The sequence below is a fragment of the Chiloscyllium plagiosum genome, chromosome 26, assembly GCF_004010195.1.
Source record: "Chiloscyllium plagiosum isolate BGI_BamShark_2017 chromosome 26, ASM401019v2, whole genome shotgun sequence".
Taxonomy (NCBI): Eukaryota; Metazoa; Chordata; class Chondrichthyes; order Orectolobiformes; family Hemiscylliidae; genus Chiloscyllium; species Chiloscyllium plagiosum.
The window spans coordinates 15,558,668-15,574,136 of NC_057735.1; the positions used below are offsets into that span (position 1 = coordinate 15,558,668).

General features: G+C 44.6%; 1 long non-coding RNA gene across 2 annotated transcripts in view; it reads right to left on the reverse strand.

Annotated features, from left to right (window-relative positions):
* Positions 1–2,896: 2,896 nt before the first annotated feature.
* The window catches only part of LOC122563126, a 73,059-nt gene continuing 60,486 nt past the window's right edge, over positions 2,897–15,469 (reverse strand). For both annotated transcript variants that reach the window (XR_006315491.1, XR_006315490.1), the window contains exon 3: positions 2,897–4,427. This is a non-coding gene — a long non-coding RNA (uncharacterized LOC122563126). The remainder of the gene's footprint in view (positions 4,428–15,469) is intronic.

Genomic DNA, 15,469 nt, shown 5'->3' on the forward strand with positions numbered 1-15,469 from the left:
ATCTGCCACCATTTCCGCCATCTACAAACAGACCCCACCACCAGGGATATATTTCCCTCCCCACCCCTTTCCGCTTTCCGCAAAGACCGTTCCCTCCGTGACTACCTGGTCAGGTCCACGCCCCCCCAACAACCCACCCTCCCTTCCTGGCACCATACCCTGCCACCGCAGGAATTGCAAAACCTGTGCCCACACTTTCTCCCTCACCTCCATCCAAGGCCCCAAAGGAGCCTTCCACATCCATCAAAGTTCCACCTGCACTTCAACAAATGTCATTTATTGTATCCACTGCTCCCGATGCGGTCACGTTTACATTGGGGAGACTGGAGTGCTTTGGGGAAATTCTCCCAGATACCTGCACCAATCAACCCCATTGCTCCTTGGCTGAACATTTCAACTCCCCTTCTCACTCTGCTGAGGACATGCAGGTTCTGGGCCTCCTCCACCGCCACTCCCTCACAGCCCGACGCCTGGAGGAAGAACGCCTCATCTTCCATCTCAGAACACTCCAACCCCAGGGCATCAATGTGGACTTCACCAGTTTCCTCAATTCCCCTACCCCCACCTTACCCCTCTTCCCACCTATCCGCTCCACCTATCCGCTCCATCCTCCCCTCCAACCTATCACCTTTATCCCCACCTCTATCCACCTATTGCACTCTTAACTACCTTCTCCCCAGCCCCACCCCACCTCCCATTTATCTCTCTACCCCCGAGGCTCCCAGACTCATTCCTGATGAAGGGCTCCTGCCTGAAGTGTCGATTTTCCTGGTCCTCGGATGCTGCTTGACCTGCTGTGCTTTTCCAGCACCGCTCTAATCTTAACTATGATCTTGTGTAGCTTTTTATCCCCTGTGTTTGCCTGACCACTTTCTCCTCCATCCTCTGTGGTGTAGTTTTCAACTGTTTCATCCATAATCTCTCAAACAAAATGTCCCTGAATGGCTCTGCCTCTTTTCTCCTCCTTTTGCATTGAGCAATGCTTCTCTATAATCAAACAGACTGTGCCTAACACCCCACAATTTGTCAATCTCCATTCTTTGCTTCTTCTTTGAAGTATTTTGGGAAATTTTTTACCATCAAGTGAGCTTTATAAGTTGCAGCTGTTAAATTTCAACGTTATAATTTCATCGATGAGTTCAGACAACTATGATAGCAAAACCTAGGTGGGTTATAACTGGTGTTTGAATCCTATAATCAGACTGCACCTTGGCTTTTCTGTGATTTTTCTGCTCCAAACATATGTAAAGAAAAGTGTTCTAATTCAAACATTCTTAATTCTGCTATTACTGCTAGTTCTGTAGTCAGAGCAACTATTATTTTTCCATAGCCTTGATGGCTGATAAGATTCATTGTTTGACACTAACATTATCTCCCCAGATAAAATAAGTGTGTGTATGCAGGTGAAGGTAAGAAGGTCAGACTTCCCAAAGGGCAATTAGGGATGGGCAACAAATGTGGGCCTATAGGCAGCGATACCCATATCCTGTGAAAAGACATGCTCAAAAGCAATAATGAGAAATGTGCACACCATCAATGCCTCAGGGCAATTAACAAAACTAGGAGCTAATGTGAGATGATTGACAAGCGCTTTGGTGCTTTTTTTCTGCGCATTGTAGTAATTGTAAGCTTAGAAAATTGGAAAATAATTGTAAATTAACTTGAAATTCATCTGATTGCTATGGGAAACTGCCTCGTCCCTCAGCAACTCCCGGGGGACCCCGTTTGGTCTCTCAGCAACTCCTGAGGGTCCCAGTCTGGTCTCTCAGCAAATCCTGGTAGGAACCAGCCTGGTCTGTCAGTGGCTCCCGAGGCTCCCAACTGGTCTCTCAGCGGGTCCTGGCAGGTCCCAGCCTGGTGTGCCAGCAGATCCTGGCAGGTTCCAGCCTGGTCTCTCAGCGGGTCCTGGCAGGTCCCAGCCTGGTGTGCCAGCAGATCCTGGCAGCTCTTGATCTGGTCTCTTGGCAGCTCGTGGTGGTGTCTCAGCTTGCCATGTAAGTGGATCCTGCCAGGGCATGTTCCCAAGGCACTGGGGGAGATTGGAGGAGCAGCATTTCCAGCAGCAGCAACAGCATCTGTGACAGCAGCTTTGAGAACAGACAGCAGACCCAGCTAGGTAGAGGAGTCATCAAAGACCGTTGAACTTTTAACTTATTCCTTTATTTTCCTAGTTTAAACTACAAAGTACTTTAATGTACACAATTACCTATTTCTTTATTTTTCTACTATTCTATGAAGTAATGTTGTGGTTCTGTTCGCCGAGCTGGAAGTTTTTGTTGCAAACTTCCAGCTCGGCAAACAGAACCACAACAACGAGCACCCGAGCTACAAATCTTCGCACAAACTTTGAACACTTACGTCTATGAAGTAATGCCTAATTTTTTAACTCTCATTTCTCTCACCAATTTGTACCTCAGTTTTCTTTGTACATAGTTACCTTGGTACCTAAGATGGTGCATGTGTGGTCAGATTATACATTTTGCACTGCTTGAGTACATGTGTTAATAAAATCTAAAATTTAGGCCTAAAATTTGAATCTAATCCCTAAGGGGGCACTGTAAAAGTTCTCCAAGCTCAATCTCCGGAGACACCTTGGCACATCCCCTTTGATGATGGGTTTGAAGCCAGTAGTTGGCTACAATGGCCCTGACCATGGCCTGTTGCTTGGTCCTGTTAATGATCACCTTCTCCGAACTCAGGAGCAGCCCCATGGGGAAGTATTCCAATTGCCCCATCCCTCTCTGCACCAAAGGATAGGAACATCGGACTGAATTACAGCCAAAACTTTGCAAGTAGCCCCTTCAGAATTTACAAAAATGGAGCTGAAGCCTATCATAAGACATGTACATGTATGGTCCACATTTCTCAAAATCCTTCTTGCAATGCTGAGTCTAAGGACACATCCAATTTGCAGTGGCCCAGGGTAAATCACTATTGAGTCTTAATGAGAAGAGACACATGTCTTAATAATAAAATATAGTTTATTTCATGACAGACCATGGGAAAGGTTGCCCAATTTGTTATGGTTCCAAGCAAGATATCCAAAGTCATTTAGCTCCCCGGAGAGGAGGGATGAACCAACTCCCCTTGTTTGTTTACCTGGCATGCTCATTTGAAAGCAACAAGGTTAATCTATAAGAAGATTCCCTTCCCTTGTAGATACCTTTCTCACAGACCCAAATGAATTTAGATTTTAAAAGGAGCAAAGTTCACAGAATGACAGAAGTATTGCAATGACAAAGGGGGCCATTGTGACTACTTGAACTACTAACAATGAGTTTACTAGTTTTTTTTACAGTGACTGAATTCCAGCATTCAAAATGAGGAAGAGTCATTTCCTTTGTTTTACCTGCAGTGCAGGGATGTTAACGTTTTTGTTCTCAAAGCTATCATCCTGACAGCGTTCCAGCTCACATATTAATATGGCCTGGTCAATAGTACAGATAAATTTGCATTGCAATCTTGCATATCGTTGGAAGATAAAACAGATTTTTCTGTAAGAATATCTTTCTGCTGAGAGGTGGGATAGTCAGCCATATTATTATCTTTTCTTGTTAAGTTTCTCCCAGTTTGAAGTTTACCTAACACTGTACAGGTACATCAATCCAGGGGCTTAAACAGGACTTTGTCAGACAACCACAGAACTTACACATCCAGAGCTTTTGTTCCCTATAGCAATCCCCTTCTTTTTTTGGAAAAGAAAACAGTCATTTTGGAATAAATATTTAAAAAGTCGATAAAAATTTCTGGGTTCTGATCTGTCACTATAACATTAGCAAAATCTATTAGGAATTGTAAATGAAATGCCTGCCAATATTCAGAAAAATGTTCGAGTCGTTTCTCTTCACCCTAGGTTTGTGGGTCATTATCAGATTGGTAGAGTTTAATGCAGCTACAGCATTAACTCTTTCAGAACCATTACCTTGTACACCAATAGTCACGTTGGTGAACTTTAAGAAATTGATTGTGTACGGTTTCAGGGAAATATGAGAGCATCAAGTGCTTCCTATTTTTTCTCCCTGTTTTCTCTGTGCTATTCCACTTTGGCAAATTAAAGCTAAATTCAGTTAAATACACAGATTGCTGGGTTCGTTAGATTTTGTCTGCACTTTTAAATACAACTGTCTCTGAAAATAAAACCTTTTCCAACACAAAGATGACTGGAATGATTCTTACCAAATAGTTGAGAGAATCTCACGGTTCCTATAGATTCCAAGTTTAAAACTTTAAGGCAAACTGTAAGATGAAGTTGAGTAAATAATTGACAGCAGTGACAGGTAACTCTGAAAGGAAATGTGAAGTCTTCCTGTGAAAAACTGGATGGCACAATGGTTCACAATGCTGTCCGTTCTCCTTGAGACCTGCGTTTGTATCATGCTCAGCATGAATAGAAAGAAAAGTCTCCTTTACTAGTTCCTGAAAAGAAACTGAAACAAAGAAAGTTTGAGCAGTTTGTCATTACTGCAAGCCCAAAGCACAACTGGGCACTAATTGGCACGTCTGCTTGAACTTCATTTTGCACTGATACAGAACTCCAGAATAAATCAACATATGATCTCCTGCTAGGTCAGAAATTTGTCAAGCTTTCATTGAATACATGGACCAGATTTATAATTTGATAAACTAGACATATCGGTAAAGCATAATGGGCACACTGGCAACTTCTTAATGGGCACATCAGTAATCTATAATAAACAGACAACCAATCTCGAAATAGGCACACCTGACAACCTTTGGGATACATAGGTAACCTTTTCAGCAAAAATATCACCAAGCTCTTAACAAATCCAGCATTGCAACAAAATGAATTCCTTTTGCCAACACTGCAGCTCATTATTGCACATGTTCAATCATTTTTCTTTCTGTGCACTGGTTTTGGCATTGAATTGAATTACTTTGATAATCTCCCTATGTTGTTCATTTAGAGGGTTGTAGAAACTTGAAGCATAGGGGAAGGCCATTTGACCCATCACCACTCTTCTGCCTCTTTGAAAAAGAAATATTTCTTAATCTGTATAACTCATGGTTTCCCATCCTCAAATCAATTTAATCCTTTTTAAAACGAGTTATAAAGTTATTTCTATGCTTTTTCAGGTACAGTGTTCCCGATCTCTTCAGTGAAAGAGATTCTCCTCATTGCCCCTCAAGACCTTTTTGAATTATTTTATGTCTATTGAGGTCATAAATTATTAACTTTATGACCAAAGAGAAGATTTGGTCTCCCTGTAGCTGATAAGAAATCTCTCATTATCTTGGAAAAATGTTTTACATTAGAGGCCAGTGTTTCATTTAACATTTAAAGTCTCAGAAAACTCCCCCTGCAATGAAAAGCCAATTTACACAGTGGCAGAGTAGGTGGCACAGTGGCTGAGTGCTTAGCCTGCTCCCTCCCAGTGCCATGGACCCAGGTTCGATTCCAGCCTCAGGTGACTGTCTGTCTGGAGTTTGCATATTCTCCCAGTGTCTGCATGGGTTTCCTCAGGATGGTCCGGTTTCTTCCCACAGTCCAAAGATGTGCAGGTTAGGTGAATTGGCAATGTTTAAATTGTCCATAGTGTTTAGGGATGTGTAGGTTTGGTGCATTAGTGAAGGGGAATGGGTCTGTGTTGGTGTGGACTTGTTGGACCAAATGGCCTGTTTCACACTGTAGGCATTCTATGATGATGCACACCGAAAATGAAAGAGAATTGGCAGCAGGGTGTGGGTGGTCTTTATCTTTGTTCTTTGCCTCATGGTTTCTACTCTGGGTGGTCATGTTTTAAACTCCTGCACAGCTTTAAAACATAACCTGCTTAATCCCTCAAAACCAGCTACAAATTACTGGTGAGTAAAGCATCCATTTGCAGGGTGTAGATTTGAGGCTGACTGACATGTCATGAGTGTAAAATAGATTGTCTTATTCACCAGACTGACTTATACCCTTCTGATCTGTGGTATGTTTCTTCTTAAGCTTTCCTGCTCCAAAGTAAGTCTGCACTGTGCGGCCCACCATATTTGTTCGGTGAGATGTTACGTCAGGCAGATGCAAAGATCCCAGCAGAAGACATTATTCCTCAACCAAAACAGATTTTATTTTATTTTATTGCCGTTTGGAGGATCTTGCCATGGACAAATTACATCTGTTTGTATTATAACTGGCACTGAACTTCAAAATTAATTCAATGAATGTGAATGGTGCTATATCAATGCAGGTTGTCAGACTTTAAATTTTCAAGGCATGACAAAAGTTGAGCATGTCCAAATTGACAATGGTGTTCTTTTAATCATAAACTAATAATCTTTTTGTGACATTCTCAAGTTTTTAACCAAATGGCGCAAATGAAAAAAAAAACACAAACTCATGTTTCCTCTAGACAGTGCTAGTGCTGAGTCAGCTAAGCCAGGTGAATGAAGCGTAAGTTATGTCACATGTAAATGAAGCATTTTTGATCTTCCATCCTGGTATACAAATCATTTTTCCCAGAGTCAGCATTAATGACAAAATTGGTACCACTTTAAGATAAAAATAATGGGGATAACAGGTTTCAATTAAGTGCACCCATTTCTGATTATTTCCTCAAATTAAGCTTATTTCCTCAGGCACATCTTTAACATTCTTAAAGGTGCAAGGGCAAGCATTTTTAACTGGCCCTTATTTTACTGCTATCTCTGGGATCTTGCTGAACGCAGATTAGCTGTCATGTCTGCTTATATCAGAAAAATATCTGAACTGTATTTGAAAATAAATTAATATTTTTCATATTAAACACATTTAAGTAGCTAAGAAACTGATTAGTAAACAGTAATGAATTAGCAATAAGTTCTTTATAAGACATTCTCAATTTTTTCAAAGCAAGTTAGTCACATGTGGAGGACTGCAAATGTTTAATTACTGTGCTTATTTATAAAGAGCAACATATTTTCAGTTGCATTGACTCAATTGCTTCATTGACCATCTTTTAACACAAAGAAAAATTGGACGACCTGAAGCACGTTCAGCAACTTCTGTCACCCCCCAACTGCTATGTTCGCCACCACCAATGCCACTCACCTGCATACTGCTGACATGTGCCCCATGGATCCCACTGTCACCATCCCCGCACCCCCAGAACCCTGAGGGGAACATCACCCCTGCTCATGACTCCACCCCCATTCCCCCACCACCACCACCACACCCACTCCAGTTACAGGCTCCGCCCCCACTCCCAGCTCCACATCAACACCAGGTCCTAGCTCCCAGCCCTGCCAAGTTTTCACCATCCCCCCAGGCCTTCCCCTCACTGAGGACCAATGATCAGTCCTCACCAAAGGCCTTACCTTTATTCCCTCCCATCCACACATCAATGAATTCAATATGCGCCATGACGTCAAACACTTCTTCCGCCGCCTCCACCTCCGCCTCCGAGCTTACTTTTTCAATCAGGATCCTGCCCACCTACTCATGACCCCTTCACGCAGTTCCAACACACTCCATCCATCTGGACTCCCGCGCTGGCCTATTACCTGCCCTCGACCTCTTCATTTCCAACTGTTGCCGAGACATTAACCACCTCAACCTGTCTACGCCCCCCTCCCCCACTCCAACCTCTCACTCTCACCACGGGCAGCCCTCCATTCCCTCTGCTCCAATCCCAACCTCACCATCAAACCAGTGGATAAAGAGGGTGCAGTGTTTGTTTGGCGCACTGATCTCTATAGCGCTGAAGCCAGGCGCAAACTTGAAGACACCTCCTCCGACCATCCCCTCGACCATGACTTCACTCCCCATCACCAAACCATCACCTCCCAGACCATACACACCTTATCACCTCAGGAGATCTCCCACCCACAGCTTCCAACCTCATAGTCCAGGTGTCCCGCACCACCGATTCTACCACCTTCTGAAGATCCACAAGCCTGACCACCCTGGCCGACCCATTGTCTTAGCCTGCTCCTGCCTCACCGAACCGATCTTCACCTACCTCGACACTGTCCTATCCCCCCTAGTGCAGGAACTCCCCACATACGTCCATGACACCACTCACATTCTCCACCTTCTCCAAGACTTCTGTTTCCCCTGCCCCCAATGCCTCATCTTCACCATGGACATCCAATCCCTCTACACCTCCATCTGCCATGACCAGGGCCTCCAAGCCCTCTGTTTCATCCCCTCCCGACGTTCCCACCTGTACCCTTCCACTGACACTCTCATTCATTTGGTTGAACTGATCCTCACCCTTAACAATTTCTCCTTCGAATCCTCCCACTTCCTCCAGACCAAAGGGGTGGCCGTGGGCACCCGTATGAGCCTCAGCTATGTCCGTCTCTTTGTTGGCTACATAGAACAGTCCATCTTCTGTAGTTACACCAGCACCACTCCCCAACTCTTCCTCTGTTACATTGATGACTGCATCGTCACCACCTCGTGCGCCCGTGAGGAGGTTGAGCTGTTCATCAACTTCAGCAACACATTCCACCCCCACCTTAAATTCACCTGGACCATCTCTGACACCTCCCTCCCCTTCCTGGCCTTCTCCATCAATGATGACCGATTCAACACTGATATTTTTTACAAACCCACCGACTCCCACAGCTACCTGGATTACACCTATCCCACCCTACCTCCTGCAAAAATGTTATCCTGTATTCCCAATTCCTCTGCTGTATCTGCTCTCAGGAGGACCAGTTCCACCACAGAACACACCAGATGGCCTCCTTCTTTAGAGACCGCAATTTCCCTTCCCACGTGGTCAAAGATGCCCTCCAACACATCTCGTCCACATCCTGCACCTCCGCCCTCAGATCCTACCCCTCCAACCGTAACAAGGACAGAACCCCCCCGGTGCTCACCTTCCACCCTACCAACCCTATAAACCAAATCATCCACCGACATTTCCGCCACTGCCAAACGGACCCCACCACCAGGGCTATATTTCCCTCCCCACCTCTTTTTGGTTTCCGCAAAGACCGTTCCCTCCGTGACTATATGGTAGGTCCACTCGCCCCAGCAACCCACCCTCCCCTCCTGGCACCTTCTCCTGCCACAGCAGGAATTGCAAAACCTGCACCCACACCACCCCCCTCACCTCCATCCAAGATCCCAAAGGAGCCTTCCACATCCATCCAAGTTTCACCTGGACATCCACCAATGTCATTTATTGTATCTGTTGCTCCTGATGCTGTCTCCTTTACATTGGGGAGACTGGACGCCTTCTCCCAGAGCACTTTAGGGAACATCTCCAGAACACCCGCACCAATCAATCCCAACGCCCCATGGCCAACATTTCAACTCCCTTTCCCACTCTAACGAGAACATGCAGGTCCTGGGCCTCCTCCACTGCCACTCCCTCAACCGAAGGTTGTTGAGGAAGGTTTGTCTACTGAGTCAATATGGGTGGAAGTTAGGAACAGCAAGAGAACAGCCACATCATTGGGGGTTTTCTAAAGACCACCTAATAGCAGTAGAGAGATTGAAGAACTCGTAGGCGAGCAGATTCTGGAAAAATGCATAAGTAGCAGGGTTGTTGATGTGGGAGATTTGAACTTTCCCAATATTGACTGGAACCTCCTAAGTGCGGATGGTTCAGATAGAGCAGTTTTTGTCAGGTGTGTTCAGGAGGGTTTCCTTACTCAGTATGTAGGCAGGCCAATGAAGGGAGAGGCCATTTTGGATTTGGTGCTCGGCGACGAGCCAGGACAGGTGTCTGATCTCGCAGTGGGAGAGCACTTGGTGAAAGTGATCGCAACTGCCTCACGTTTAGCATAGCCTTGGAGAGTGAAAGGAGCAGTTACCGATAGAAGATATTTAATTGGGGAAATGCAAATTATGAGCTATCAGACAGGAGTTGGGAAGTACAGATTGGGAGCAATTGTTCCACAGAAAGGGCACAGAAGACATGTGGAGACTATTTAAGGAGCAGTTATTGCGAATGATGCATGAATTTGTTCCTCTGAGATAAGTAAGAAGGGGTAAGATTAAGGAACCTTGGATGAAGAGAACAGAGGGTCAAAAGGAAGAAGGCAGCTTACGTAAGGTGGAGGAAGCAAGGATCTAGCACAGCTTTAGAGGATTACAGGCTTGCTAGAAAGGAGCTCAGAAATGGACTGAGGAGAGCCAGGAGGGGGCATGAAAAAAGCTTGGCAAGAAGGATTAGTGAGAATCCAAAGGTATTTTACTCGTACGTGAGGAATAAGAGAATGATCAGAGAGAAGGTAGGGCCAGTCAGGGATAGGCGGAGGGAACTTGTGCGTGAAGTCTGAGCAGATAGGGGAAGCCCTAAATGAGTTTTTTGCTTTGGTTTTCACCAAGGAAAGGGAACTTGATGTAAATGAGAACTTTGAGGAGCTGGGATACGGTCTTGACCAGTTCAAGATTGATGAAGTTGATGTTCTGGAAATTTTGGAAAACATTAGGATTGATAAGTCCCCAGGGCCAGACCAGATTTATCATAGACTGCTCCGGGAAGCAAGAAAGGAGGTTGCTAAGCTGCTGAGATATTTGTCTCCTCACTCTCGACAGAAGACGTACCGGAGGATTGGAAGGAGGTGAATGTTGTTCCTCTTTTCAAGAAGAGTAATAGGGAAATCCCTGGCAATTACAGACCAGTCAGTCTTATATCTGTGGCCAGCAAAGTTTTGGAAGAAATTCTGAGGGATAGGATTTATGACTATTTGGCAAAGCATAGTGTGATGAAAGGCAGTCAGCATGGCTTTGTGAGGGGCAGGTCATGCCTCACAAATCTTACTGAGTTCTTTGAGGAGGTGTCAAGACAGGTTGATGAAGGTCAAGCAGTGGATGTGGTGTATATGGACTTCAGCAAGGCATTTGATATGGTTCCCCATGGTAGGCTCATTCATAAAGTCAGGAAGTATGGGATACAGGGAGATTTGGCTATCCGGGTTCAGAATTGGCTGGCGGACAGAAAGCAGAGAGTGGTTGTAGATGGAAAATATTCTGCCTGGAGGACAGTGTTGAGTGGGGTCCCGCAGGGCTTTGTTCTTGGGCCTTTGCTCTTTGTAGTTTTTATAATTGTCTTGATTGGTTCAGGGGTGGGTTAGTAAATTTGCAGATGACACTAAGATTAGAGGTGTCGTCGATAGTATAGAGGGCTACTGCAGGCTGCAGCGCGACATAGACAGGATGCAGAACTGGGCTGAGAAATGGCAGATGGAGTTCAATCTGGATAAATGTGAAGTGGTGCATTTTGGAAGGTCGAACTCGAATGCTGAATGTAGGATTAAAGACAGGATTCTTGGCAATGTGGAGGAACAGAGGGATCTGGGACCAGGATGCTGCCTGGACTGGACGGCTTGCCTTATGAAGAAAGGTTGAATAAGTTTGGACATTTCTCTCCGGAGAGAAGGAGGAAGAGAGGAGACCTGATCGAGGTGTACAAAATAATGAGTGGAATAGATAGAGTCAACAGCCAGAGACTTTTCCCCAGGGCAGGATTGACTGGTACAAGGAGTCATAATGTGAAGATATTAGGAGGAAGGTATAGAGGAGACATCAGAGATAGGTTCTTTACGCAAAGAGTTGCGAATGCATGGAATGCGTTGCCAGTTGTGGTGGTGGAAGCAGAGTAATTGGGGACATTTAAGCGACTGCTGGATATGCACGTGGATAGCAGTGAATTGAGGGGTGCATAGGTTAAGTTACTATATTTTACATTAGGATTAAACCTCGGCACAACATTGTGGGCCAAAGGACCTGTTCTGTGCTGTACTTTTCTATGTTCTCCACCCGATGCCTGGTGGAAGAACACCTCATCTTCTGCCTCGGAACACTTCAACACCAGGGCATCAATGTGGACTTCACCAGTTTCCTCATTTCCTCTCCCCCCACCTTACCCCAGTTTCAACCTGCCAGCTCAGCACCATCCTCATGACCTGTCCTACCTGCCAATCTTCCTTCCCACCTTCTCCACCTCCATCCAGCTATTCTACTCTTAGTTACCTTCTCCCCAGCCCCACATCCTCATCCCATTTATCTCTCCATCCCAGTGGCTCCCTGCCTCATTCCTGATGAAAGGCTTTTGCCCGAAACATCGATATTTTCCTGCTGCTCGGATGCTGCCTGAGCTGCTGTGCTTTTTCAGAACCACTCTAATCAAGACTCTGATCTCTAGCATCTGCAGTCCTCACTTTCACCTTATTTGTGAAGCTGACTATTCACCCATAGTCTGGCCTCACTGACAAAAAGGGGACACGAGATAGCTTTGGCAAATAGGGTTAAGAAGAAACCAAAGAGATCCTACAAATACATTAAGGGAAAAGAGTAACTAGGGAGAGAATAGAGCGCTTAAAAATCAAAATGATTGTCTATGTGCGGAACCGTAGGAGGTGGGTGAGATACTAAACAAGTATTTTGTGTCAGTATTTGCTGTGGAGAAGGACATGGCAGCTGGATAACTTAGGGATATAAATTGTGATGTCTTGAAAAGTGTCCATATTACAGAAGAGGGGATACTGGATGTCTTAAGATACATAAAGGTGGATAAATCCCTGGGAACTGATCAGGTGTATCCTAGAACATTGTAGGAAGATAGGGGAGAGATTGTTGGGCCATTTCCTGAGATAGCCACGGGTGAGGAGGCGGAAGGCTGGAGATTGGCTAATACGGTGACATAATTTAAGAAATGTGGTAAGGAAAAGCCAGGAGACTATAGACCGGTGAGCCTGATGTCAGTGGTGGATAGGTTGTTGGATGGGATTCTGAGAGATAGGATTTACAGACATTTGATTAGATGGGTTTCTGGCGCTGTGAGGCAGCAGTGCTAACCACTGTGCCACCGTGCCGCCCCGTGCCGTGGAGAGGCAAAGACTGATTAGCGATACTCAATGTGACTTTGTGCATGGGAAATTGTGTTTTTTGAAATAGTGACAAAGAAGGTTGATGAAGGCAGAACAATAGATGTTGTCTATATAGACTTCAGCAAGACATTCAACAAGGTTCTGTGTGTTAGATTGTTTAGCAAGGTTAGATCACATGGAATGCAGAGAGAGCTAGCAAATTGATACAAAATGGCTTGAAAGCAGGAGACAAAAGGGTAATGGTAGAGTGTTGTTTTTCAGACTGAAGGCCTTTGACCTGTGATGTGTCACAAGAATAATTGCTGGGTCTATTGCTTTTCATCATTTATATAAATGATTTGTATGCAAATGTGGGAGGTACGGTTAATAAATTTGCAGATGAGACCAAAATTGGTGGTGTAGTGGACAGTGAAGAAGCTTATCTCAGAGTACAACTGGACCTTGATCAGATGGGCCAATGGGCCAAGGAATGACAAATGGAGTTTAATTTAGATATTTGTGAGTTATCGCATGTTGGTAAGACATATCAGGGCAGGACTTAGTAGTAGGGCTTTGGGGAATGTTACCAAACAAAGAAATCTAGGGATGCAGGTGCATAGTTCCTTGAAAATGGAGTTACAGGTAGACAGGGTGGTGAAGAAAGTGTTTAGCATGTTTGCCTTCATTTGTGAAAGCATTGAGGATAGGAGTTGAGATGCCATGTTGCAGTTGTACAAGATATGCGTTAGAAACAAAATACTGCAGATACTGGAATCTGTACTGAAAACAAAAAAATGCTGATCAGCTGTGATTGCCAGGATATTGGAAGACTGCATTTAATTCTGTTCTACCAGCTATAGGAAAGATGTTGTGAAACTTGAAACGGTTCAGAAAAGATTTACAAGGATGTTGCCAGAGTTGGAGGGTTTGACCTACAGGGAGAGGCTGAGTGGACTGGGTCTATTTTCCCTGGAGCATCAGAGGCTGAGGGGTGACCTTATGGAGGTTTATAAAATCATGAGGGACATGATTTAAATAGCTAAGGTCTTTTTCCCAGGGTAGGGGAGTCCAGAACTAGAGGATACAGATTTAAAACAAGAGGGGAAAGATTTAAAAGGGACCTGAGGGGCAACTTTTTCACACAGAGTGTGGTGGATGTATGGAATGAGATGCCAGAGGAAGTGACGAAGGTTGGTACAATTGCAAGATCCAAAAGGCATTTGGATGGCTATATGAATGGGAAGTGTTTAGAGGAATATGGGCCAAATGCTGGCAAATGGGACTAGGTCATTTTAGGATACCTGATCGGCATGGACGAGTTGGACCAAAGGGTCTGTTTCCGTGCTGTATAACTCTATGTCTTTGTGAGTGTATGTCTAATCGAGGTCTAACACCAGAACCCAACATTTTGTAAACATTCTGGTTCTACTGGAAATATGAGACCCTCTCAGCAACACAAATTAGTCCAGATCATTTCATTAATTTAGAATTGTAATCTTTCACCTTAAACTATACAAAATTTTAAAAGATTAGAAAATGGTTAAGGCCCAAATTAAATTAAATAACGAAAAGGAAAGAAAACTTTATATTGTTCTATCCTTCAGAATTTTGAAATCAGATTTGTACATTTTCGACCTAGTCAGTCACAGCACATTCAGATTATTGTGGTTTTCAGAATATATCTTTGTCCTCTTGAGCTCAAATTATCCAGTCTGTTTCTACCATTACCAAAATCATGTTGATTTCACAAAGCTCTGTGCACCTCATGGGTAATGAGGAAACTGCAACCCCAGGGATGAGTTTCTCTCTCTTTCTGCTACACAGACGATTTCTCATTAGGAGCTCAGAGTGAACTTAATGCCCAAGCTCTAGACAGAAGGGCTGCCCTAACCACCCAGGTACTTCTGCCAATTTATATGGATAGATTTAGTGACTTTTTTTTAGAATGGAGCAAGTTGTCTACATGTTAACATGCAAATGTAGATCCAAACTCTAAGTACTAATTTCAGTCAGCCAAGTGATGACAAAGATTAAACAATGATTTGAGCGATTTTTTTGTCTTTAAGCAAAATAAAGGGGTAGCCATGGGCACACGTATGGGCCCCAGCTATGCCTGTCTCTTTGTTGGCTACATAGAACAGTCGATCTTCCGTAATTACACCAGAACCACTCCTCACCTCTTCCTCCGCTACACTGATGACTGCATTGGCGCCACCTCATGCTCCCGCTACCTCATGCTCCCGCGAGGAGGTTGAGCAATTCATCAACTTCACCAACACATTCCACCCTGACCTTAAATTTACCTGGACCATCTCTGACACCTCCCTCCCCTTCCTGGACCTCTCCATCTCCATTAATGACAACCGACTTGACACTGACATTTTTTACAAACCCACCGACTCCCACAGCTACCTGGATTACACCTCTTCCCACCCTACCTTCTGCAAAAATGCCATCCCGTATTCCCAATTCCTCTGCCTCCGCCGTATCTGCTCCCAGAGGACCAGTTCCACCACAGAACACACCAGATGGCCTCCTTCTTTAGAGACCGCAATTTCCCTTCCCAGGTGGTTAAAGATACCCTCCAACGCATCTCGTCCACATCCCGCACCTCCGCCCTCAGACCCCACCACTCCAACCGTAACAAGGACAGAACGTCCCTGGTGCTCACCTTCCACCCTGCCAACCTTCGCATAAACCAAATCATCCACCGACATTT